General features: G+C 45.1%; 1 long non-coding RNA gene across 1 annotated transcript in view; it reads left to right on the top strand.

The window, feature by feature from the left end:
* The first annotated feature begins 2,894 nt into the window (after positions 1–2,894).
* The window catches only part of LOC115081797, a 29,152-nt gene continuing 7,557 nt past the window's right edge, over positions 2,895–24,489 (top strand). Inside the window, exons 1-2 of the long non-coding RNA XR_003853877.1 lie at positions 2,895–2,947; positions 19,874–19,909. This is a non-coding gene — a long non-coding RNA (uncharacterized LOC115081797). The remainder of the gene's footprint in view (positions 2,948–19,873; positions 19,910–24,489) is intronic.

Below are 24,489 nucleotides of genomic sequence, written 5' to 3'. Positions count from 1 at the left end.
AGTGATACCTCCCAGTACATTCACAGCCTGAGGGTCTTCTATTTTACAGAGAGATAGATTTTAAGCCTGATATCCCTTTGGAGCAAAGGAGCTCTTTTCAGAGGACCTAAGACCTGTGAGCCTATTCTATTCACTAGGTAGACAAGCACCAATGATGGATCCTGCTGCGAGATACTTTTGAAAGTATGATTTGGACTATGGGTAAGTGGGGAAGTTTTGGATCCCCCTTCTCCACTGGAATGGCAGTGCTGAGAAATAGCCCAATCCCCTGATTTTCCCACAAGAGAAACCCCAGAAGTAACAGCTAAGGAAATGAACAACTGAGTCAAAGGAAGAAAGATCAAGAGGAGAAGACCCCATCTGGATCTTTGCACATCAAAGAACCAGGACAGGCTGGGTATCTAAGGGGGAAAATGGTGTGATTCCGCTCATGGGAGGGCCTGATGAGCTGCTCAATCACCTCCCAAGACATGGCTGTCGCCTCCAAGCCATGCTAATACTCCCATGCAGCACTGAGTGAACCCTCTTAATGCCGCCATTGTCACTGCTACATCTTCCTTTCTGTGGCTGGAGGGGAGCCACCTGTTCTTCACAGCCCAGAGTGATGCCACTGAGTATAGCCTCATCAACGTGCCGTCCTGGTCTTTGTGGCCTGAGGGCCACTGATGTCCATCTCTGCTCCTGCTCAGCACCACAGCACCATCGCCCTATAGTTTATAGTTTATTTGGTTTTATATACCATCACATCAGTTATTCAACCATCATAACAGTGTACATAAAATACAGTTATATACAATAATATGGTAATCTAATCAAAGACAAGTTAATAGTCAAATCATAACATCAAAATATTAAATTAAGTTAAAACAATAAAACCATAAAACTTTAACTTTAAAACTTTAAACAAACATGTGCCTCTGTTTAGCATTTAAAGGGCCCATGGCGCGAAATGCCTTGGTGCCTCCTGATGATGTCATCTCCAGCCAGTCGTATATATAAGGGCTCTTTAGTCAGTCCCTCATTGCCTTAGCAAAGGTCTGTAAGCACTTTCAAGGTCTTCCATGTTGCCTGTTCTATGTTCCTGGTCTCATCAGTTCCTGGGTCCTGTCTTCAGTGTCTTCATTCCTGAGTCGAAGTCTTCATTCCTGCATTCTACATCTTGTTCCTGGTTCCAGGTCATCATCCTGTCCAGAGTCTTCGTCTGCTCGTCCAAGTCTCTGGAAATGCTTTAGTTTTAAATTCCTGTTCTGAGTTCCTGAATTCTGGGGTCCCATCCCTGGTCCTGAGTTCCTGAGTCTGAGTCTGAGTTCGAGTTCCTGAATACTGGAGTTTTGTCCCTGGTCTTGAGTTCCTGAGTCTGAGTCTGAGATCCTGAATCTGAGTCCAAGTTCCTGAGTCTCAGTTTGAGTTTCTGAGTCCTGTTCTGGTCTTCGGATCTGCTCGCTCTGAGGCATCAAATGGCACAAACTTACCTGCAAACCTCCTTTACCTCATATGCATGTTGTTTTATATGGCAGAGTCAATGTGGCAAGAGGCAAGAAACCTCTCCTGTCCACATGAGCATATAGGCTGCTGCCAAGTGGTAGTCAGGGATCCCAACCTAGGGGGAGGGAAAAGGGACAGGGTTTTTTTTGGGCAGCCCAAGAAGCTTATTTTCAATGTCCAGTGGACTGGGTGGAGTGTCAAGTGGCTGGTGAAACCTGTTTTCAAATTCCAGGGGCTATCACAGCCCAGAGTGGACTTTATGTTAGCAGTGATAACGCAAGGAGATGCTTTTAAATTGGTTAAAATTGCATTACTTACATTTCCCATTATCTCCATTTTAATATGAATGAGCTGTTCATTAATATTTGTATCATGTAAGTCCACATTATGTGTCTGAAAAAATGTTTAACATAGACTTACACACAAGTGCATTAAGACTAATGCAGAAATTAATGTGCTTTAAACATTTTAAGCCAGTCCCGGATTTCTGACAACTCTATTCTGATGCATTATGGGACTTGCAGCACTAATTCCAACAGGCATAATCAGGGACTACAAATACCACACTGCTTTAGAATACAAAATCAAAACCAGGACTGGCTGAATAAAATCACCTTCCTGAAAATGGGTAACTTGACAGCTCTGTGTATGACACTTTCTAGCAAAAAAATAAAAGTGTTTGAAGAGATTGTACTTTTGAAAGAGGCTTTTTGCCATTTTCTACAGCTTTATTATTTTTCCATAAACTTTGAGTTTTGGAACAACTCTACTGGTATAGAAGGGTTTTTTTTATTAGAATAACTTCCCATTAATCCCTTGAGGCTCGCAGACTTTGCTGCCTAGCCCCTCCCATGCCTGCTATTGGAGACTCCTGATCCAGAGTTGCAGCCAGTTTTGCCCTAACTCTGCAGCATCTGAAGGCGGCCCCTTGACATATACAAGGAGGGTCCTGAGAAAGTACAGCATCCTTCTCTCAAAGGTCTTACCCCTTCCAGTCCAGGTTTTATACCAGTGAATGCATGTGTGCACTAAGATTTAACCTAGCATGGAATTGATGGCTGCTGATTCTTATAATTGTGCTTCACATTTTCAGTGTTATGCTTTGCCTTGTGGTAAGTCTGTTGAGAATTATTTCCTATTTAACTTTTTCTCTTTTAACTGCATCTTGACATGCTGGTTCCTTGGCAGGAATGTGAGCCAGAGGAGGGAGCAGAGCAGGAGGAAAGCAACATTTCCACCCCCTCTAGGACATGCTGAGAGGAACCCACCATCTTTCAACAAACAGCAATACTTCCCAAAGGGGATGAAACATATTGAGATTTTTTTTTTTACTACTGAATAATATCAGTAAAAATGCAATATACTGTGAATATGTTGTATGATATCATTTCTTCCTGGTACAGCTGTGAGGGAATCTGTATGGTGCAGAAGAAGTGAGTGTGTGCATATGCGAAAGACAGAGGTATGTATATTTATGTTGTAATGGATGCTGGAATTTTTGTTTGCATATGTTTGAAAAGGATTAAGGTGTTGGCAGATGGTAGAGCAACGTGTAATTGTGACAGAGTCCTGGGTATAGATGAAAGGGAAATTTATAGCTATAATGAATATGTGTTTTGTTACAGTATACATAAAGGGCAGGGATTCATTTGAGACATGTGTACTATGTATAAGACTGGTATCACGAGTGAAAGAGTATACATACATATGTGCAGGATGTATAATCTGCAACTGTGTATATGATAAAAAGAATGTGAAGATGTGGTAAGATTAAAAGGGAGGGTCATATATGATAAAAGAGTGGTTGTATAGAATGCAGGTCTGACCAGGCACTTTGAAAAGATGAGTGCCATGATTTCCTGTGGAGAAAATGGCATTGCCTCTATAAAAGCAGTATTTGCCTTAAGAGAGTGCACAGGGGTAGATTTTAAAAGAAGCGCGATCAGCCTACTTTTGCTTGCGCATCAGACTCAAGCAAAAGTACGCTGGATTTTAGTAGATACGCGCGGAGCCGCGCGTATCCACTAAAATCCTGGATCGGCGCGCGCAAGGCTATCGATTTTGTATAGCCTGCGCGCGCCGAGCCGCGCTGCCTCCCCCCGTTCCCTCCAAGGCCGCTCCGAAATCGGAGCGGCCTCGGAGGGAACTTTCCTTTGCCCTCCCCTCACCTTACCCTCCCTTCCCCTACCTAACCCACCCACCCGGCCCTGTCTACACCCCCCCCTTACCTTTGTCGGGGGATTTACGCCTCCCGGAGGGAGACGTAAATCCCCGCGCGCCAGCGGGCCTGCTGCGCGCCGGGCCGCGACCTGGGGGCGGGTACGGAGGGTGCGGCCACGCCCCCGGGCCGTAGCCACGCCCCGTACCCGCCCCCAAAACGCTGCCGACACGCCCCCGAAACGCCGCGACGACCGGGCCCGCCCCCCGACACACCCCCGACTCGCCCCCCTCCGAAACCCCCGGGACGTACGCGAGTCCCGGGGTCCTGCGCGCGCCGGTAGGCCTATGTAAAATAGGCTTACCGGCGCGCAGGGCCCTGCTCGCCTAAATCCGCCCGGTTTTGGGCGGATTTAGGCGAGCAGGGCTCTGAAAATCTACCCCACAGTGTTTTTGTACAGAAAAAGAGGCTTTGTTGCTTTCCTTTTTCATGGCATGTGATAGAGTAAAATGGCATAGGTTATTTAAACAAGGTTTTCTATGTTTATCATGAGAGAAAACTAAAATAAAAGTAACAAAATCAGTCCCATACACTATAAAGGAAGTTACATTATGCAGCAAATAGCTCATCAATAAATATTCTAGACCTTGGAAGGAATAAATATATTTGGTTTCAGGGCTCTGGAATATGTGAGTGAGTGGATGAATAACTACTAGGGATGTGCAGAGCAAAATTTTATGTTCATATTTTTTATGTCCGAAAGGGGGTCCCACTTGCGGCCAATATGGACATAAAAAAAATCCAATGAGTTGGGTATATGTACATATGTGCAAAAAAAAAAATTTAAACCCCCTCACCCTCCTTAATCCCCCCCCCAGACTTACCACAACTCCCTGGTGATCAAGCGAGGAGTGAGGACGTCATTTCTGCAATCCTTGGCGAGAAGCATGTGACGTCGGTGGCACGTCGAGTGACGCGGCATCACGTGATTCCCGGCGAGTTCGCGCCGGACGGCTCGTTCGGCCCAAAAAGAACTTTTGGCCAGCTTGGGGGGCCTCCTGACCCCCTCAATCTGGCCAAAAGTTCTTTTTGGGCCGAACGAGCCGTCCGGCGCGAACGAGCCGGGAATCACGTGGCGCCGCGTCACTCAGACGCGGCGTCACGTGATTCCCGGCAAGTCAGGAGGCCCCCCCAATCTGGCCAAAAGTTCTTTTTGGGCCGAACGAGCCGTCCGGCGCGAACTTGCCGGGAATCACGTGACGCCGGCGTCACTCGACGTGCCGCCGATGTCACATGCTTCTCGCCAAGGATTGCAGAAATGACGTCCTCACTCCTCGCTCGATCACCAGGGAGTTGTGGTAAGTCGGGGGGGGATTAAGGAGGGTGAGGGGGTTTATATTTTTATTTTGGCTCAACAATCGCGATTTCCCACATATCGAACATATCTATGTTCGATATGTGGGAAATCCGATTGTTTATGTCGAATCAATTTTTTAAGTAAAAAAAAAATATGAGTTGCGTTTTACTAATGCGGTCAATCCGAATGCACACCCCTAATAACTACTTTATGTGGACCAGTTTATGTACATTCTTCCTTTCCCTTACCACCTATGATATCTTCCAACTTTCAAATGGACAAGCTTGACCACCTTGCAAGAGATCACTTCTTATCTGTTGAGAGTGAGACCAATGTGCTAAAGCAAGTTAATTAGCTTGCATTACAGGGCTATGCTGTTGACATGGAAATAAATTCTGCATTAATTTAACAACAATAAAGTTAGTGCATTAACATGGGCAATATCTCAATGACTTAACTACACCTCAGTTAAGTGCTTTGCACTAATAGTTCTGTGTTCACTTTTATGCATTTGAAAGCATGTTATTTTTCTATGAAGAAAGCATCAATAAACTCTTTAGCATTGTTTTGTGTCTCATTATCTTATTAAAATAGGCTTTTGTGTTAAAACTCTTGTGAGCTAATTTATGTGTGTTAAAAAAACAGTCAATGTGCATTAATTAGATTGTCCCAGAAAACAACAAGGAAGGCAGTCTAATAAAGACAGTGAGCAGACAAAATGAAGATTAGACCGGTCACCTTAGATGTAGGAATACTTTTATTCGTTGTGCAACTTTACAGGATAAAATGACATATGCCCGACTCAGGCTGAGTTTCGCCCAACTAACTAGGCTGCATCAGAGGCTAAAGGACATATAAAATAAAAACATATCATATTAAACATAAAAGGTAACAATAACAACATTTAAAATACATTAAAATATCTATGAAAAGGCTAAGAAAAATAAAAAACTAAAAAAAATTATCACGTCAGCAAATGGTCAAATATGGGCATCAAAGACATAAAAAGATAAATTGAAAAGTACATGGTAAAACATTTAGAGGTGATAACGCAGTTGCAAGCATAATCACAATAAAAAAAATGTGAATATCTATTATTCAGCAAAAGCACCACTAATTAAATATAAAAATATAAAAAGTGTACTGCTTTTAAAAATAACATTCATACATATATTGTGAAAAATCAAATGCATGCACACATTTTACATTTAACAAGATTTAACTATAATCATCTTAAATAAAAATATGTAGCTTCAAGTAAAAGAAAAAAATATATACCATAAAGGGTACAATCATCTTTAATAAAAATATGTATTTAAAAAAAAAAGGAAAAAAGGACAGCATACTGAGAGATAGTATCCAGAAACTTTGAAACAGCATCTATATAAATCATTATGAAGATTAATAAATATACAATAGGATGAAAAGCAAGCTGATTAAGCCGCCAAGAAAACAATAATGTACAGTATCCACTAAGTAAAAAAAATCTAAATAGATAAGTGCACTTTAAATAGATAATCTTAACATAGAAAAACATGTCAGGAGATAAATATCTTTACTGTAGAGGTAACTACCATGAAGGAATCTATAAAAAAGCAAACAAATTACATACCTAAGCTGATATGTATCATGGTGCGCAATTGGAAATACTAAGCTGATATGTATTGTGTGTTACGATGCTGCTTGCGGGCTAGATCCACAAGCAGCCTCTCAGCTTGCAGCGGGACCTGGAGGCCGCTGCTGCCACTTCATCTCCCACGGCTTGGAGGCCACCACCGTTGCTGCTGCTGTCGCCGCCGCAACTGGGTTTCCATGCAGCCTGGAGCGCCTGCCATCCTCCACGGCTTGGAGGCCGCCATCATTCCCTTGTGGCCTGGAGGCCGCCTCCACTCTCACTGCCTCCTGTGGCCTGGGTGCCGTCTCCATCCTACTCTTCGCAGCCTGGAGGATGCCGCCGATGCTCCTCTTCTGTGGTGGGCCAGCTGACGCCGCGCCTTCCATGCGGCCTGGGAGCCACCGACCAGGTCCTCTTCTGCGGCCAGGAGGCCGCCCCGGAGCTCCTCTTCATGTGGCCTGGGAGCCGCCATCATCTTCTTTCTTCACGGCAGGGAGCCGTTCACGTCGGGGCCTGTTCCTCCTTCGCAGCATGGACGCCACTCTCCAAGGTCCTGCCCTCCTCCTAGGCATGTGGCCACACTTCTGTGCTTCTTTTAAAGGGCCAGTGGTGGGCAGTTCTTCCTGATGACGTTCCTGAGGTGTCTCCCTCTTTAGCCCTATAAAGAGGGCCTTCCTTCAGTCCGTCATCACCTTTGCAAGAGCTGCCTGCTCCTGGATTCTCCGCTGTTCCAGCTCTTTGTCCAGGAGGCTCTGACGTCCATCTTCGCTTCTTCAAGTCACTCTGTTTCTTTGTGGGAATTCCCTTGTCTTCATCTGTGGTTCCTGATCCTTTGTCTTCAACTTCATTCCATGTCCTGGTCACTCGTCGGATCAAGTCTCCTTGTTTCCAGATGTCCAGATGTCCTTGTTTCCAGTTGTCCAGATGTCCTTGTCTCTAGATGTCCAGATGTTCCTGACTTCCGATGTCTTCGTCTTCAGGTGTCCAGAGGTACTGGTGTCCTGTTGTACCCATTGTCCTATGTTCCAGTCCTGACCCTGATGTATCCGAGTTCCAAGCTCCAAGTTCTAGTTCCAAGTCATGATCCTGATGTTTCTGAGTTTTGAGTTCCAAGTTCCGAGTTCCAAGTTCTGAGTCCTGATCCTGATGTTTCCAAGTTCCAAGTTCCAAGTCCTGATCCTGATGTTCCGAGTTCCAAGTTCAGAGTCCTGATCCTGATGACCTATGTTCCAGTCCTGATCCTGATGTAACCACTAGTTCCTAGTCCGGGTTCAACTTTTCCTCGCCCAGGACCTCACCTCCAGCTGACCTTCCTGGGAGTAAATCCGTATTGATGCAGTGTCCATTTCTAGTGGCTGGAGTCCTCTTCCGGATGGATCCTTCCTTGAGCACTGCCCAGATTCCTCCTTCGTCCTGAGCCTCAGTCCAGCACATGTCCTGCTCTCCACGTGGTCCGTGACCAGCCTCTTCAGGTTGGTTAGGGTACGCAGTGGGACAGGGTGGTCCGTGACCAGCCCACATTGGCTGTGTAGGGTGCCCTGAGGGGCACTGTCTAAGCTTCTGACTATCCTGAGTCCTTATCCTCGTCTTGTCCAAGTTCCAAGTATCCTCGTCCCGTCTGAATTCCAAGCATCCTCATCTCATCCAAGTTCCAAATTCAAATTATCCTCGTCTCATCTGAGTTCCAAGTGTCCTGATCTCATCTGAGTTCCAGGTTCCAAGCATCCTCGTCCTGTCTGAATTCGAACCATCCTCATCTTGTCCAAGTTCCAAATTATCTCGTCTCGTCTGAGTTTCCAAGTGTCCTCGTATTGTTCAAGTCTTCTAACCTTGTCCAAGGGCCTCATTTTCCAATATCACGGTGGTAACGCATGAGGGGGCGTGTCCTATGCAAATAAGGCATTTTTCGTGCAGCGGGGAAACATCGCAATAAAACAACCAATGAATCTTCACAGTACACGAAAGTGTCCAGCCAGGAGTATCATATGGGGATGGAGGGGAGGGAGGGAGAGAGAGAGAGAGAGAGAGAGAGATAGACGAGAGAGAGAGAGAGAGAGAGAGAGAGAGAGAGAGAGAGAGGAGAGAGACTTCCTATAATGCCTATGCCCTAGACAGGTATTTGTATCCCTATGGGAGGGCCACCTAGTAACTCGAGGTGGGGATTAGGTATGAGTGTAGGGGGTTGGGGGCCACTTTCACATGGTCTCTAGTGAAGATTTGCTGGCCGTCGGAGTGAGGACACTCACTCCAAGAAAAGATTTGGGCAACGTTCTCTCAACCTAGCTTGATGGACACTCTACCCTGGGCAACAACAAGCTAGGTTGAGAGAACGTTGCCCAAATCTCTTCTTGGAGTGAGTTTCCTCACTCCGACGGCCAGCAAATCTTCACTAGAGACCACTGTTCTTTCCGTAGGTCTCATGTTGAATGTGAAAGTGGCCCCCAACCCCCTACGCTCATACCTAATCCCCACCTCGAGTTACTAGGTGGCCCTCCCATAGGGATACAAATACCTGTCTAGGGCATAGGCATTATAGGAAGGTTCTCTCTCTCTCTCTCTCTCTCTCTCTCACATATATATATATATACACTGAAATGGGCTGTCTGTGAACCGTGATAACCCTTTACCGGCCTGTATCGTGAATGAAAGGGTTGTAGCTATTGGCCGTGTTTCGCCACATGTGATAACTTTACATAAACTCTGCCCCCTGAATACTAAATTAAGAAATTTGCAAATTTATCTCCTGCGGTAACTCCTTAGAAAATGACCCCCTGAGTTACTGTCTTGTTCCAAGTTCAAGAACCATCGCCTGTTCTCAACCTCTGTCCATCCTGTTGCATCTGCCATTCCCAAGTGGCAGGGCTGGAGGGCTACCCCAGAGACCAGTATTGCATTGCTGGGTCTCTCCCAGTGCGTGCAGGTTCAGCAGAGGTCAGCCTATCTGCCCATGCTTAGACACGTCTTGCCTGCCTCAGTGCTTCTACGGAGCTCTCTGCAGTCACGCCATGGTCCAAGGGCACACCAATCTCACCGGAATCGGGACCACTCCCTAGCGCTCCTGCAACATCTCAGTGAGAAATTGGAAATGCTTTCAAAAAATAAAACCATTATAAAATTGACAAAACAAATTAAGTATAAAACATACTTCTCTACAGCGGGCCCCAAAATCTGGAACTCTCTCCCACCAGAACTCAGAGCAGTGCAATGCTCATCTACATTTAAAAAAAGACTCAAGACTTGGTTGTTCAACCAAGCTTTCTCATAACAGCTTCCTGTGGAACATCTCGGCCAATGATTACCCACCTGAGAGCTATTTAGATCATCTATAGAACTCACTTAATCTATGGCAGTCGAAGACATAACCTAGTCTTATAATTAGCAACTGTTTATTTAACTTAGGCCTCCCCTTATAATTAGCAACTGTTTATTTAACCTACATTAGGCACTGTATCTTTTACTTATACCTATATTAGGCAATGTATCTTTACTGGTTAACCCCATATTTACTTATCCAAGTTATATCGACCTGTTCTTTGTAAGACATTTACTTGTCAATGTTATTGTTCTGTTAAAATGTAAACCGAATTGATCAGTAATTCTGTTATTGGAAAGTCGGTATATAAAAATGCTAAATAAATAAATAAATAAATACTAAAAAGGAAATGATAAAACAAGCTGCGGTATTACCCCCATATGTTACTCCACTCGAACATGCAGCAGCATGTCCCTTGCAAAGAGCGATGTTAACAAACTGGAAACACTTTAAAAATGGAAATGATGCCAAAACATTAACCGCAATAGGAAAAAATTATAAAATAATCTAAAAATAATTGTACATAAATAAAAAAATATGTATCCCAAATTCAAAGTAAAGACTAAATTGCTGTTGTTAAATAAAAAGTAAATATTAATGTGGAAAACAGTAACGGAAACTATCAGGGTCATTTTTCAAATCGTGTTAGGTCTGTATGCATCCCAACACACATGCACACCACTACACATAGCTATGCTGTTTCTAAAATATGCTGTGAAAAAGGTGACGCCCTTTTCCATCGTGATGTCATGTATATAATGTTAGCTTCTTGGTGAGGCTGCAGCAGCAGCAGCATGCACATAACATGTAGTGAAGGCAGGATTAGGTATCAGATAGTGTTCTGCCTTCAAGTGTCATTTGCAATGACCACTGATATGTAACTGTCACAGTTTATTTCCTTACCACTCTTACATCATTCACATTGATCAAGAACAAAGGTATATCTGATACAGGCCAACGGTAGGGTGTATCTGAACCTCCTGCCTTCAAATGTCCCCTGACATGTATCATTACTCAGATATAAAGAAGTCACGTACATGCTAGGAATTTGTGCCTTATGCATCAATGACATTAATGCAGTGCTGGTGTATGCACATATGTATGACCATTTAACATATACTGATTATTACCCTTTTACATATACCAAGAATCTCTTACAGTGCAGCTGCCACATATTAACACTGGGAAAGCACATAGGCTGATGAGTCCTCGCCCAAAATGTTTGCTGACAGTTCCTTTGCGAAAACCACAAACATTTTCATGATTTTATGGTTGCATGTCCTTGCTGATGCACATGCTTAACACCACTGTTGGGGAATCAGGAAGAGATGCTATCCTCTAGGCCGAGCCTCAAGTGCTGTAAGTTTCTTCCACTGCTTGTTCTGAGAATGGCAGGTGTGCTGCTGCACTGGCAGTGAAGTGGTCTGTGCATAGCATTAGGTGTAGAGAAAATATTCTCAGCTGAAGAGGTCCAGAGCTTAATAGCTGGCCACATACTAAAGGGCAAATAGTGCTGAATGTATATTCCTACTGCGCCCACAATTATAATGTCTTAGGCATGCTGGCTGATGGCCTTTCTGTGTTGCAGTCTTGCGAGACACAAATTTAGTGCTACCTAGGCCCTTCAGCCACCTATCCCACTAACTCACGCTAAGTCTATATAATTAATGCCTCAGACATAATGATTTTAGGTGTCCAGCTACTTAGGTTTGCCAGGAAGGACTCAGAGACAGTCAGTCGAACTTACTGCAGGATGTAAAGCATTTTATCTACACACACAGATTGTAAGAAACATAGAAACATAGAAACATAGAAACATAGAAATGACGGCAGAAGAAGACCAAACGGCCCATCCAGTCTGCCCAGCAAGCTTCACACATTTTTTCTCTCATACTTGTCTGTTTCTCTTAGCTCTTGGTTCTATTTACCTTCCACCCCCACCATTGAAATATCTAGCTTGATTAGTTAGGGGTAGTAGGGGTAGTAACCGCCGCAATAAGCAAGCTACACCCATGCTTATTTGTTTTACCCAGACTATGTTTTACAGTCCTTATTGGTTGTTTTTCTTCTCCCCTGCTGTTGAAGCAGGGAGCTATGCTGGAAATGCGTGATGTATCAGTCTTCTCCCATGCCGTTGAAGCAGAGAGCCATGCTGGATATGCATCGAAAGTGAAGTATCAGACACATTTGGTTTGGGGTAGTAACCGCCGTAACAAGCCAGCTACTCCCCTCTTTGTGAGTGTAAATCCATTTTTCCACATTTCCTCTTGCTGTTGAAGCTTAGAGCGATGTTGGAGTCACAGTAAGCATATGTATGTTTATTGAATAAGGGTATTGTCTCCAGGCAGTAGCTGTCATTCTGGTGAGTCACCCACTCTTCATTGGCGGCCTCTTGACTTTATGGATCCACAGTGTTTATCCCACGCCCCTTTGAAGTCCTTCACAGTTCTTTTATAGGGCCCTTACAGAGAAGCAATCATAGAGCTCAATGTACCAGGATCACAAAAATGTGATAACTAACACATCTTTAAAAATGGCGTGGGCCATCCAGTGCTCCTACCATGTGACAGGGGCTGGCCAATGGCACGGATACCCTGTCACATGGTAAGGGCAAAGGGCCATCGGCGCCATTTTTATTAGTGGCAGCCGACGGCCCGAGAGCGGGAGATCGCTCCCGGGACCTCCACTGGACCACCAGGTATCTGTAAAAAAAATTTTGGGGGGGTTGGGAGGGTGGGGGAAGCCAAGGGATTAGTTTTAAAGGGTCAGGGTGGGTTTAGGGGTTATTTTTGTGTGCTGTTTTTCCCGCCCCTCCCCAAAACGATAAGAGAACCCCACGAACAATTTCAAGAGGTTTTCCTATCGGTTTCGGGGAGCCCCCAATTTCTGACGATTTTGAAAATATCGTACGATATTTTCAATCGTCAGAAATACGATTCACATCCCTAACACATAGCACATGTGTAGGTGCAGGAAGTTGACAGGGTCATCCATACTCAAAATATTACTGTGTTGGTCTCACTGTGTAAAAGACCTGCTGTGTTTTCCTTGCTCAATTGTTGTGTGTGTGGGTGCAGCAGAACTCTGAGGTCCCTCCCTTGCCACTACAATCCTGAACCCTGAGCAGGCACTGGGTGCAGATTCATACAGAGCTAGCGGTGTTAGCAGAGTGTTGAAACATGGCGCCTCTGAAAGTGCAGCATATGACCTTAGGTTGCAATGGCCTGACCCCTTGTACTGTAACATTTCCCCAATTACACTCAGAGTTTATGCATACTGTTTATTAGAGATGTGAATCGTGTCCTCGATCGTCTTAACGATCGATTTCGGCTGGGAAGGGGAGGGAATCGTATTGTTGCCGTTTGGGGGGGTAAAATATCGTGAAAAATCGTAAAAAATCGAAAAAACGTAAAATCGCAAAACCGGCACATTAAAACCCCCTAAAACCCACCCCCGACCCTTTAAATTAAATCCCCCACCCTCCCGAACCCCCCCCAAATGACTTAAATAACCTGCGGGTCCAGCGGCGGTCCGGAACGGCAGCGGTCCGGAACGGGCTCCTGCTACTGAATCTTGTTGTCTTCGGCCGGCGCCATTTTCCAAAATGGCGCCGAAAAATGGCGGCGGCCATAGACGAACACGATTGGACGGCAGGAGGTCCTTCCGGACCCCCGCTGGACTTTTGGCAAGTCTTGTGGGGGTCAGGAGGCCCCCCCCAAGCTGGCCAAAAGTTCCTGGAGGTCCAGCGGGGGTCAGGGAGCGATTTCCCGCCGCGAATCGTTTTCGTACGGAAAATGGCGCTGGCAGGAGATCGACTGCAGGAGGTCGTTCAGCGAGGCGCCGGAACCCTCGCTGAACGACCTCCTGCAGTCGATCTCCTGCCGGCGCCATTTTCCGTACGAAAACGATTCGCGGCGGGAAATCACTCCCTGACCCCCGCTGGACCTCCAGGAACTTTTGGACAGCTTGGGGGGGGCCTCCTGACCCCCACAAGACTTGCCAAAAGTCCAGCGGGGGTCCGGAAGGACCTCCTGCCGTCCAATCGTGTTCGTCTATGGCCGCCGCCATTTTTCGGCGCCATTTTGGAAAATGGCGCCGGCCGAAGACAACAAGATTCAGTAGCAGGAGCCCGTTCCGGACCGCTGCTGTTCCGGACCGCCGCTGGACCCGCAGGTTATTTAAGTCATTTGGGGGGGGGGTTCGGGAGGGTGGGGGATTTAATTTAAAGGGTCGGGGGTGGGTTTTAGGGGGTTTTAGTGTGCCGGCTCACGATTCTAACGATTTATAACGATAAATCGTTAGAATCTCTATTGTATTGTGTTCCATAACGGTTTAAGACGATATTAAAATTATCGGACGATAATTTTAATCGTCCTAAAACGATTCACATCCCTACTGTTTATAGAGTCCGAGGTGTGCTGGTTGTCATTGTGCCACATCAAAGATGCTGTACAACTTGATTGTCATAGTTTATGCGACACTGTTTTGGCGCCTGCACCCTCTCCCACCCTTGATTATTTACACATACAAGTTGGAGAAGCCAGTTATTACAGGGATGGGCATCCTACACAGGCCTTTGCTGGTCACGGATGTGTTAAACTTTCTAGCAGAAGGTTGTGCAGGTTAAGAAAAGTGCTGTCAATCAGGCTGATACAGTACGGTGCGCTCAGCCGAGTGCACCATTTAACGCCCATTTAGACACGTGTTTTTGAAGCGCTCCCATTACCCCTTATACTGTAAGGGGTAATAGCCTGTGGAAAACCGCTGCCAACCCTCACGAAACTAATAGCGCTTATCACATGCAAATGCATGTTGATGAGCCTATTGGTTATTTGCCCGGAATACTGAAAGTAAAATGTGCGGCCAAGCAGGGCCGGCGTTAACTTTGAAATCACAGGGAAAAGTGTACAGAAAAGTAGAAAAAACTGCTTTTCTGTATACCCTCTGACTTAATATCATAGCGATATTAAGTTGGAGGCATCAAAAATTAAAAAATATATATTAAAAAAAAAAATCTTCTCCCTGGTCTGCGGGTTTGAAAATGGACACTCAATTTTGCCAGCATCCGTTTTCCAAATCCGTGGCTGTCAGCGGGTTCTATAACTAACGCCAGTAAAATTAAGCATTGGTTGTCAGACCCACTGACAGCTGACTCTTCCACTAATAGAGAGGTGCTAGGGACTCGCTATTGTCCCTAGCACCTCCTTATTAGCACAAAGCCTAATTTAAATACAGAATCGCGCGCCCAGGAGAGGTGCCTGGGCGCTCGTCGGGAGAGCTTCTTTTTAACCCTTGTCTGTATTCCTTACTAGCATAACCAGAGGTTTGTGTGGTATGGGCTAGGCAAGATATTGTTGGCTGCAACATAAATGCAAATTTGGAAAGTGCCTGTGTGTTCTATCATGCGAGTAAATGTGGAGGTCAAACCATTAACCCTCTCAACCATTAGCACAAAAAAGTATACAATGGAAGAAGATGATGTTTGTTAAGCGAAACAGTGAACACTTTATAACAAACACATGTAGTGCACTGTTTTTTTAAAAAGTTTATGTCTTAAGTAATCATTTTATGCAATGACAAGAAAAGAAATAGCAAAAACCATTTGTAGATTTCATTTCCTTCACATTCTGTGTAGACCTGTACAAACATAAATTGACATTGGATCTTTACAAATACAGGCTTAGCATCTTATACTTAATTCACAATCAAAATTACAACTAAGAATATAGAAACAGAAAGTGGCACCCCTATAACAATACTTTGTAATATTACAGGTAACAGCAGCACAAATATGTGCTGTAAACACAAAGGCCCCAGACTGTCCATGTTGAAAGAGTACACTCAAAGAGGACGGCCTACAGGCCAAGGCAGCAGAGTTCAGCATGAATGCAACAGGACCAAGACCAAACAGTTCAGCATGAAGGCAGCATGAAAGCCCAGGAGGAGACCCAGCAGCATAGAGGCACCACTTGCAGGAGCTGAGATGAAAACCAGCAGCGCATGGAGGCACCACTTGCAGGAGCTGCTAGACGGCACACCAACTCTGAACTTACAGGCTGCAGCTCGTGAGGTGTCTAGCCGCTCTTCCATGCCCTCATATACGTCTGGTCCCAGCCTTTCAATTAGTCGTTGCTCTATTTCTGTAACAGCTATAGGACACGGGACCCCTCCTCTGGTCATCCATTGATACTTAGCTCTGGATGCAAGCTTTGCCTTGATCTGGGCTTTGATATCACAATATCTATGGGTGACTGCTCTCTGTTTTTTTCCACTCCTCTGTGCCAGCTGATGGCCTGGACAAGGGTTCGCCATATTTGGCCCTTGCTTGTCTTAGAGATCTTTGCTGCCCAGTTGCCAAACAACATCGGGTAATGTTTCAGGATCCCTGCGATTAGCAGCTCATTCTCCTGCACACTAAACTTAATGGCTCTGAGATGCTTCCCTGGTGCTACTTGGCTGCTTGAGGGGGGTGCCACTTCCTGTTCCGGAGTGGTGCCCTCCCTTTCCTCGCTCTCCATCCTGCTCTCCTCTCCCTTCCATTCCCCCCCCCCCTCCCCACCTGACCCTGGCCTACCAACTCCCCCCCGTGCCCTCTCTGTCTATACTCCTACTCCTTCCTACTCCTTCCTCCACTGTCCTACTCCTTCCTCCACTCTGGCCTGCCTAACCCCTTCCCCCACCTGCACCCTCCTATCTCTTCCCTCCTGCCTATCTCCACTCCTACCCCTGTCCCAACTCCTACTCCTTCTTTTCCTGGCACTCCTACCCTCACCCTCCCACTCCCTCTGCCCCCTCCTCCCTCTCCTCATGCCTCTTCTCTCCTCTCTCCCCATGCCTCTCATGCCCAATTCTCTCAGCACACACACATATCTCAGCAAACAGACATACACACACACACACACACACTCCTCACTGCACACAGTCACACTCCTCCACTCACTCCTCCACTCACTTCTCTGCTCCTCTGCTCCTCTACTCCTCTACTCCTCCACACACTCCTCATCTCTTCCACACACTCCTCCACTCCTCCTCACTACTCCCACACAAAATGACAGACTGGACTAACTATCTTTCACTCCAACAAATAAGACTAATAACAAAGGGAAAGGGAAACAGATGAGAACAAAAAAAACAAGTCAACTCACTCAGTATTTGCCAAAACCTCCTCTAAACCTCCTCTACAACCACTAACCTCCTCTCCTCTCACTCCAGTGCCTAACACCCTCAAAGAGGCATGTGCAGGAAGTGAGTATTTATACTGGGAAAAAATAATTCATGCCACAATGACACAAGACGCAGTGCAATAGGGATGTGAATCGTTTTTTGACGATTTAAAATATCGTCCGATATATTTTAAATCGTCAAAAATCGTTAGGGCCACGATACAATACCAATTCCCCCGATTTATCGTCAAAAAATCGTAAATCGGGGGAAGGGGGAGGGCAGGAAAACCGGCACACTAAAACCCCCTAAAACCCACCCCCGACCCTTTAAATTAAATCCCCCACCCTCCCGACCCCCCCCACCAAATGCCTTAAATGACCTGGGGGTCCAGCGGCACACTAAAACCCCCTAAAACCCACCCCGACCCTTTAAATTAAATCCCCCACCCCAAATGCCTTAAATTACCTGGGGGTCCGTAGCGGCAGTCCGTAGCTTAAATTACCCCCGGGTCCGTAGCTAAACGAGGGAAGGGTGAGCGCAGGAAATCCGGCAAACTGAATCGTGGTGTCTTCAGCCGGCGCCATTTTGCAAAATGGCCGCCGCAAAATGGCGGCGGCCATAGACCAATACGATTCGGCGCAGGAGGTCGTTCCGGACCCCCGCTGGACTTTTGGCAAGTCTTGTGGGGGTCAGGAGGCCCCCCCAAGCTGGCCAAAAGTTCCTGGGGGTCCAGCGGGGGCCCTGGAGCGATCTCCTGCCGCGAATCGTTTCCGTACGGAAAATGGCGCCGGCAGGAGATCGACTGCAGGAGGTCGTTCAGCGGGGGTGGGTTTTAGGGGGTTTTAGTGTGCCGGTTCACGATTTTAACGATTTTAACGATACTCTAAACACCCAAACGGCGACGATACGATTCCCTCCCCCTCCCAGCCGAAATCGATCGTTAAGACGATCGAGGACACGATTCACATCTCTACAGTGCAATGACATAACATGGCGTTATGTCATTCTTTTCAGCACTACAGGTGCTGAAAAGAATTAGACCTCTTTTCCATGCACAAGATTTCAGAACCATCCTGCAAGCAATCATTTTCTCTAAATTAGACTATTGTAACACCATCCTACTTGGACTTCCCGCCTCTTACACCAAACCACTTCAGATGGTACAAAATACAGCTGCACGAATACTGACAAATTCCAGGAGAAGGGATCACATAACCCCCATCCTAAAGAGCCTCCATTGGTTACCTATACACTTTAGAATAATATACAAAGCCATTCTTACCACATACAAAAATATCCACCTACTGGCTCCCATTGACCTACAGATCCCTCTCCAACTATATTCTACAACTACATAATTCATCAAGACCAACAAGAGATGCCTACAAAGGATTGCTACAGGTACCACCGCCCAAATCTACCAGACACATCACGCTAAGAGATCGGGCATGCTCTACAGCCATTCCACCGTTATGGAACTCCATCCCCTCAAACCTCAGACTGGAAACATGCATCTCAACTTTTAAAAAAAGACTAAAAACATGGATATTCATACAAGCATTCCCGGACTCAAACTGACCTATCTCTTCCACACCAATCCTTATCACCACCTACACCATGATTAACCACCTCCACTATTGTTTACATGTTTAAATTAATTATTAACCTGTCCTTTCTCTTCTTTCTCTGCCAAGTTCTAATCACCCTGTTATATGTAACTGCCTTTTCCGCACCATTGTTTTAGTTTATGTTCACAATGCACCCCTGTTTTATGTGAACCAGCATGATGGGACTGCGCTCTCGAATGCCGGTATATAAAAACCTGAAATAAATAAATAAAATAAATTACACAATGTGCAGCGCAATGATGCAACGCAGCATGCAAAAAAATTGCTATGCAATGTGGCAATTTATCGCGCAGTGTGGCATCATTCAAATTACCCTAACTCAGCCCTTGTTCTATTGTGAGCATTATTTTAGCTTTATTTATAGCAATTTGATAAATCTAGGCTTATGTTTGCTCAATTACTTCTAGCTGCAACATAAGGAGTCAGTCCAAATAATAAACCGAAAATACCAATACATATAATCGTACACCAATATAAACCATATGTATCCAATATGCCTTATAATACTCAAGGAAGTGCTATAGTAAATAAAAAATAAAAGGAGGGAAGAAAGGGAGCACCATGGACTAAATATAAGTGTCACAATAAATGTGTATAAAAGGGTAAGGACAAATGGCATCAATATTGTACCGAGTGATAAATCAAAATTCACAAAAACACGGCAGTTGTCAAAAATAGTACAGGATGTAGCATAAAAGAATACACATGTCCATCATCCATTTTGCAATTAAAGGCACATAAATCACTCATTATAAGAAGATGGAACATATATAAAAAATATAAATAAAAATATTGCCACATTATTAGATAATGCTCATAAAGTTGTGAAAAACTTATAGAAATAAGAATGCAAACATGTAGGTATACATAAAACATATGAGTTACATATTTATAAAAACATACCAAAAAAATGATATACATTGATTCAAATATTCATAGTACCCAGGTAGAGAAGCAACAAGCTAAGGCAAGAGAACACTGTACAAATCTCATTTTTGTATATCATTCCTCATTCCAAATCACATCCAATCTTCACTGATGTGTACTGTGCTGTTCATATGTCTGACTGTGCATGTTTTTATCATTGCTTTTTAAATATGTTTTACATTTAATTCTTTTTGTTGATTTTATAATGGTTTTATTTTTTTGACAGCATTTCCAATTGCTCACGTGATACATATCAGCTTAGGTATGTAATTTCTTAGCTTTTTTATAGATTTGTTCATGGTGGTTACCTCTATAGTATAGATATTTATCTCCTGATACATTTTACTATGTTAAGATTATGTACTTAAATTGCACTTTAGATGTTTTTACTTAGTGGATCCTGTACATTATTGCTTTCTTGGCGACTTAATCGGCTTGCTTGTCAACCTATTGTATATTCATTACTCCTCATAATGATTTATATAGATGCTGTTTCAAAGATTTTAGATAATCTCTCTCAGTTTGCTGTCCTTTTTTCCTTTTTTTTATACATATTTTTATTAAAGATGATTGCCCCTTTTACGGTATATATTTTTTCTTTTTCTTGAGGTTACGTGTTGCGATGCTGCTTGTGGGCCCAGCCACAAGCAGCCTCTTACCTTTGGCGCGGCCTCGCTGCTGCTGCCTTCCGCAGGGCCTGGGCACCACCACCTCCTGCTCTTCATGGCTAGGCCACCACTGATGCTCCTCCTTCATGCAGCCCGGAGGCCGCCACCGACTAGGTCCTCTTCTGCAGCCTGGAGGCCGTTGCGGAGCTCCACTTCTCGCAGCAGGGAGCTGCCATCAATCTTATTTCTTCGCGGCAGGGAGCCGCTGATATCTGGGTCTTGCTTCGCAGCATGGATGCCGTCGCCGCTGTCCATGGTCCTGCCCCTCTCCTAGGCGTGTGGCCGTGCCGCTCTTCATCATTTAAAGGGCCCGCGGTGGGCAGTCCTCCATGGCTCCATCTGATGACGTTTCCAAGGCGTCTCCTCTTCAGCCCTATAAGAAGGGCCTTCTGTCAGTCTGTATTCACCTTTGCAAGGAGCTAGCCTGCTCCTGGATTCTCTGCTGTTTCAGCTCTTTGTTCCAGGAGACTCCGAAGTCCATCTCTGCTTCTTCAAGGCACTCTGTTCTTCATGGGAATTCCCGTGTCTTCATCTGTGGTTCCTGATCCTTCATCTCCATCTTTGTTCATACTTCCTGGTCTCTCATCAGATCCTGCATCCTCATTCGTCCTGTCTTCATATGTCCCTGTCTTTAGATGTCCCTGTCTTCAGATGTCCTTGTCTTCAGATGTTCAAGTCTCTGGATGTTCCTAGTCCTGATGTTCCTAGTCCAGAGGTACCTGATGTCCCATGCTCCGTGTTTCTGACATCCCTGAAGTCCTCGTCTCCGGAGGTCCCTGATGTCCAGATGCCTCGATGTCCTGGTGTCCAGAGGTCCCGGTGTCCTGATGTTCCTGATGTCCTATGTTTCAGTCCTAATCCTGATATCCTTCTCGCCTGCTCTTCGTCCAGCTTCCAGGTTCCTCTCGTCCATCCTTCCTGGGGTGCCTCTGTCATGGTCCGTGACCAGCCCCTGAGGCTGCGTAGGGCACTTCGTGGCACAAGGCCTACCTTCACGTCTGCAGCTCAAACCTCCAGAAGACCCTTGCTTTTAATGTTCCTGAATCTGAGTTCTGAGTTCCAGGATCCAATATAAGAATCTTATATCATGTTCCCAGTCTTCAGAGTACCTCTTACCTGCTTATGTCCATGACTTAGACTCAAGCCGGATCCTGCTCTGCTTCAGCATGGTCCACGACCAGCCATCGGCGGCTGTGTAGGGTGCGCCTCAGTGCAGGCTTCTCCTGAATCTCCGCTATGTTTCTGAATCCAAGTCTTCACTTCTTCACTGGAGTCTGCTTCGATTCCGGCGTGCTCTGTGACCAGCCATGAGTGGCTGTGTAGGGTGCACTGTGGCGCAGTACTCAATCCATACTATACCTGTATCTTGAGTGCTCGTCTGACTATCCTGAGTTCTCGTCTGACTATCCTGTATCTCCATCCACATCTGAGCATCATGTATCTCCATTCACGTCTGAGCATCCTGAATTCTTGTCCAAGTTCTAAGTGCTTGTCTCATCCAAGTCTCCAAGTATCCTCGTCTCATCCAAGTCTCCTAGTATCCTCGTTTGTTCCAGTTACAGTACCATTGCCTGTCCTCTGTCCATCCTGTCGCATCTGCCATTCCCAGGCAGCAGATCCAAAAGGGCTATCAAGTGGCCAGAGGACCACCCCAGAGACCAGCATTGTGTTGCTGGGTCTCTTCCGATGCGTTCAGGTTTGGCAGAGGTCAGGGCTCTTGATCTTCAGCCTGTCCGCCCATGCTTTGACACGTCTTGCCTGCCTCAGCACTTCCACGGAGCTTCTCTGCAGTCATGCCGTGGTCCAAGGGCACACTAATCTCCCTGGAATCGGGACCACTCCATAGCGCTCTCTCAACAGTTACATATTTGTATTTAAGATGACTATATTTTTATCTTGATCAATGTAAAATGGATGCATGCATTTGATTTTTCACAATACGGGCCAGATTTTAAAAGCCCTATGCGTGTAAATCCAGAGGATTTACACGTATAGGGGGGATTACGCATGCCGGGACTATTTTTTAAAGGCCCGGTGACGCGAGTAAAGCCCCGGGATGCATGTAAGTCCGGGAGCTTGCAAAAAGGGGTGGGGAGGGGGCGGGGCCAGAAGCCTCTGACACAGCGGCCTTTGCGGCTGTTTTGAAGGATCACATGCTGGCAGGTTGCCGGCGCACACAAGAGGCATGCGCAAAAGGTAAATCAAAGGTCAGGAGGGGGGTTAGATTAGGGCTAGAGGGGAAGGTTAGGGGAAGGGGTGGGAAGGTCAGGCTAGGGGGAAGGGAACGGGGGAAGGCAGTGCGGCTCAGCGTGCACAAGGTGCATAATTGTGCACCCCCTTGCACATGCTGACCCCTGATTTTATAACATGTACATGCCTGCGCGCTCATGTTATAAAATCGGGCATACGTGTGTTCATGTCGGGTAGCACATGTACTCCCGCGCACACCTTTTAAAATCTACCCCGTATGTATAAATGTTATTTTTAAAAGCATTATACATTTTATATTTTTACATTTAATTAGTGGTGATTTGATAAATAGTAGATATTCACATTTTTTTTATTGTGATTATGCTTGTTTCTGTGTTATCACCTCTATACTTTTTGCCATGTACTTTTCAATTTACCTTTTTATGTCTTTATGGCCCATGTTTGACCATTTGCTGACATGTGAACCGGTATGATGTATGCTTACTAATGCCGGTATATAAAAGGTTTCAAATAAATAAATAAATGTCATAATGTTTAATATATTTTTTTTTTATTTTTTTTTTAGCCTTTTCATAGCTATTCTAATGTATTTTACATTTAGTTATTGTTTTCTTTTAGGTTTAATTTGATATGTTTTTATTTAATATGTCCTTTAGCCCCTGATGCAGCCTAATTTATAGGTAGAACTCGGCCTGAGTCAGGCGAATATCATTTTATCCTGTGAAGTTGCATAGCGAATAAATGTATCCCTACATCTAAGGTGATCATCTATCCTTCATTTTGTCTGCTCATTAATTAGATTGTGCATGCTAACTGGACTCTTAACACACATTACAGCTCGCTAAAGAATTAAGGGTAGATTTTAAAACGTGCGCGCACATCCATGTGCACGTGCTACCCGCCGCGCGCACATGGACGCGCTGATTTTATAACATGCGCACACCGGTACACACGTTATAAAATACATGGGCCATACACACATATGCACCAGATTTTATAATCTGCATGATTATGTGCGGGCGACACGCACAAGGGGGGAAAAAGTTTACAAAATTCGCACAGCAACAAGATCGGAGTTCCCTCACAGTCCGCTCCAATTTAAGTGTGGACTGGGAGGGAACTTTCCTACCCCCTACCCTAATCTCCCTTCCCCTCTCCTCCCCATCCTCTAAATCCCTTTATTTTTTTTATCTTCTATTCTTCAAGTTACTTTAGGGCTCAACCCAAAGTAACTTGCACATGCTGACAGTCAGCCAGCGTGCGAGGCTCCGGGACAGCGATGAATGGCACTGTCCCAGCCTGCCCCCTGGACCACCCATTTGTCAGGGCCTGGCACTTATGCGCATATCGCCATTTATGCTCGTGGCTGGGCCTTTTTTAAATGTGCGCAGGACCCAGCCACGCCTGTAAGTGATTTCTATGCATGTGGCCAATTTAAAATCTGGCCGTTAGTGCACTTTACTACAATGGACTCTTTTTGCTCTTAGCTAGGAAGTATAGCCAAGTCATCCTATTGCTCATGCTATGAACCTTTGTACCTTACCTGACTTTATATTAGAATGTACTAAAGCTGCCCTGCATGATGGTTGACCTTATCTCATCTTTTTGACACATCAGCATTATTGCTCTGTCATCTCCTCTTGCTGTTTCCCTATTATTCTGGGTACATGAGTATCTAAGTTTCAATATCTTGCTATAATACATTACAGATACATAAAAACATATTTCAATAAACATAATAAAGCAATCATCATTTATTATTTTTGTCCCTAGTACCATCCTTTTTTATTCCTTTCTTATAGAGAGAAATTGGGTTTTGATATTCTTATTTGAAAGAGAGCCTGCTGGTGCTCAAATGACAAAACTGAGTTCTATCAATTCGGAAGGGGTATTCAATAACTAAAGCCCCAGTCAGACTTCATTTTTTAATTAAAGGCTTCATTTAGGTTTCTCTCAGGAATTA

This window comes from Rhinatrema bivittatum, chromosome 1, assembly GCF_901001135.1.
Source record: "Rhinatrema bivittatum chromosome 1, aRhiBiv1.1, whole genome shotgun sequence".
Taxonomy (NCBI): Eukaryota; Metazoa; Chordata; class Amphibia; order Gymnophiona; family Rhinatrematidae; genus Rhinatrema; species Rhinatrema bivittatum.
This window is presented reverse-complemented; position numbering and strand designations above follow the sequence as displayed.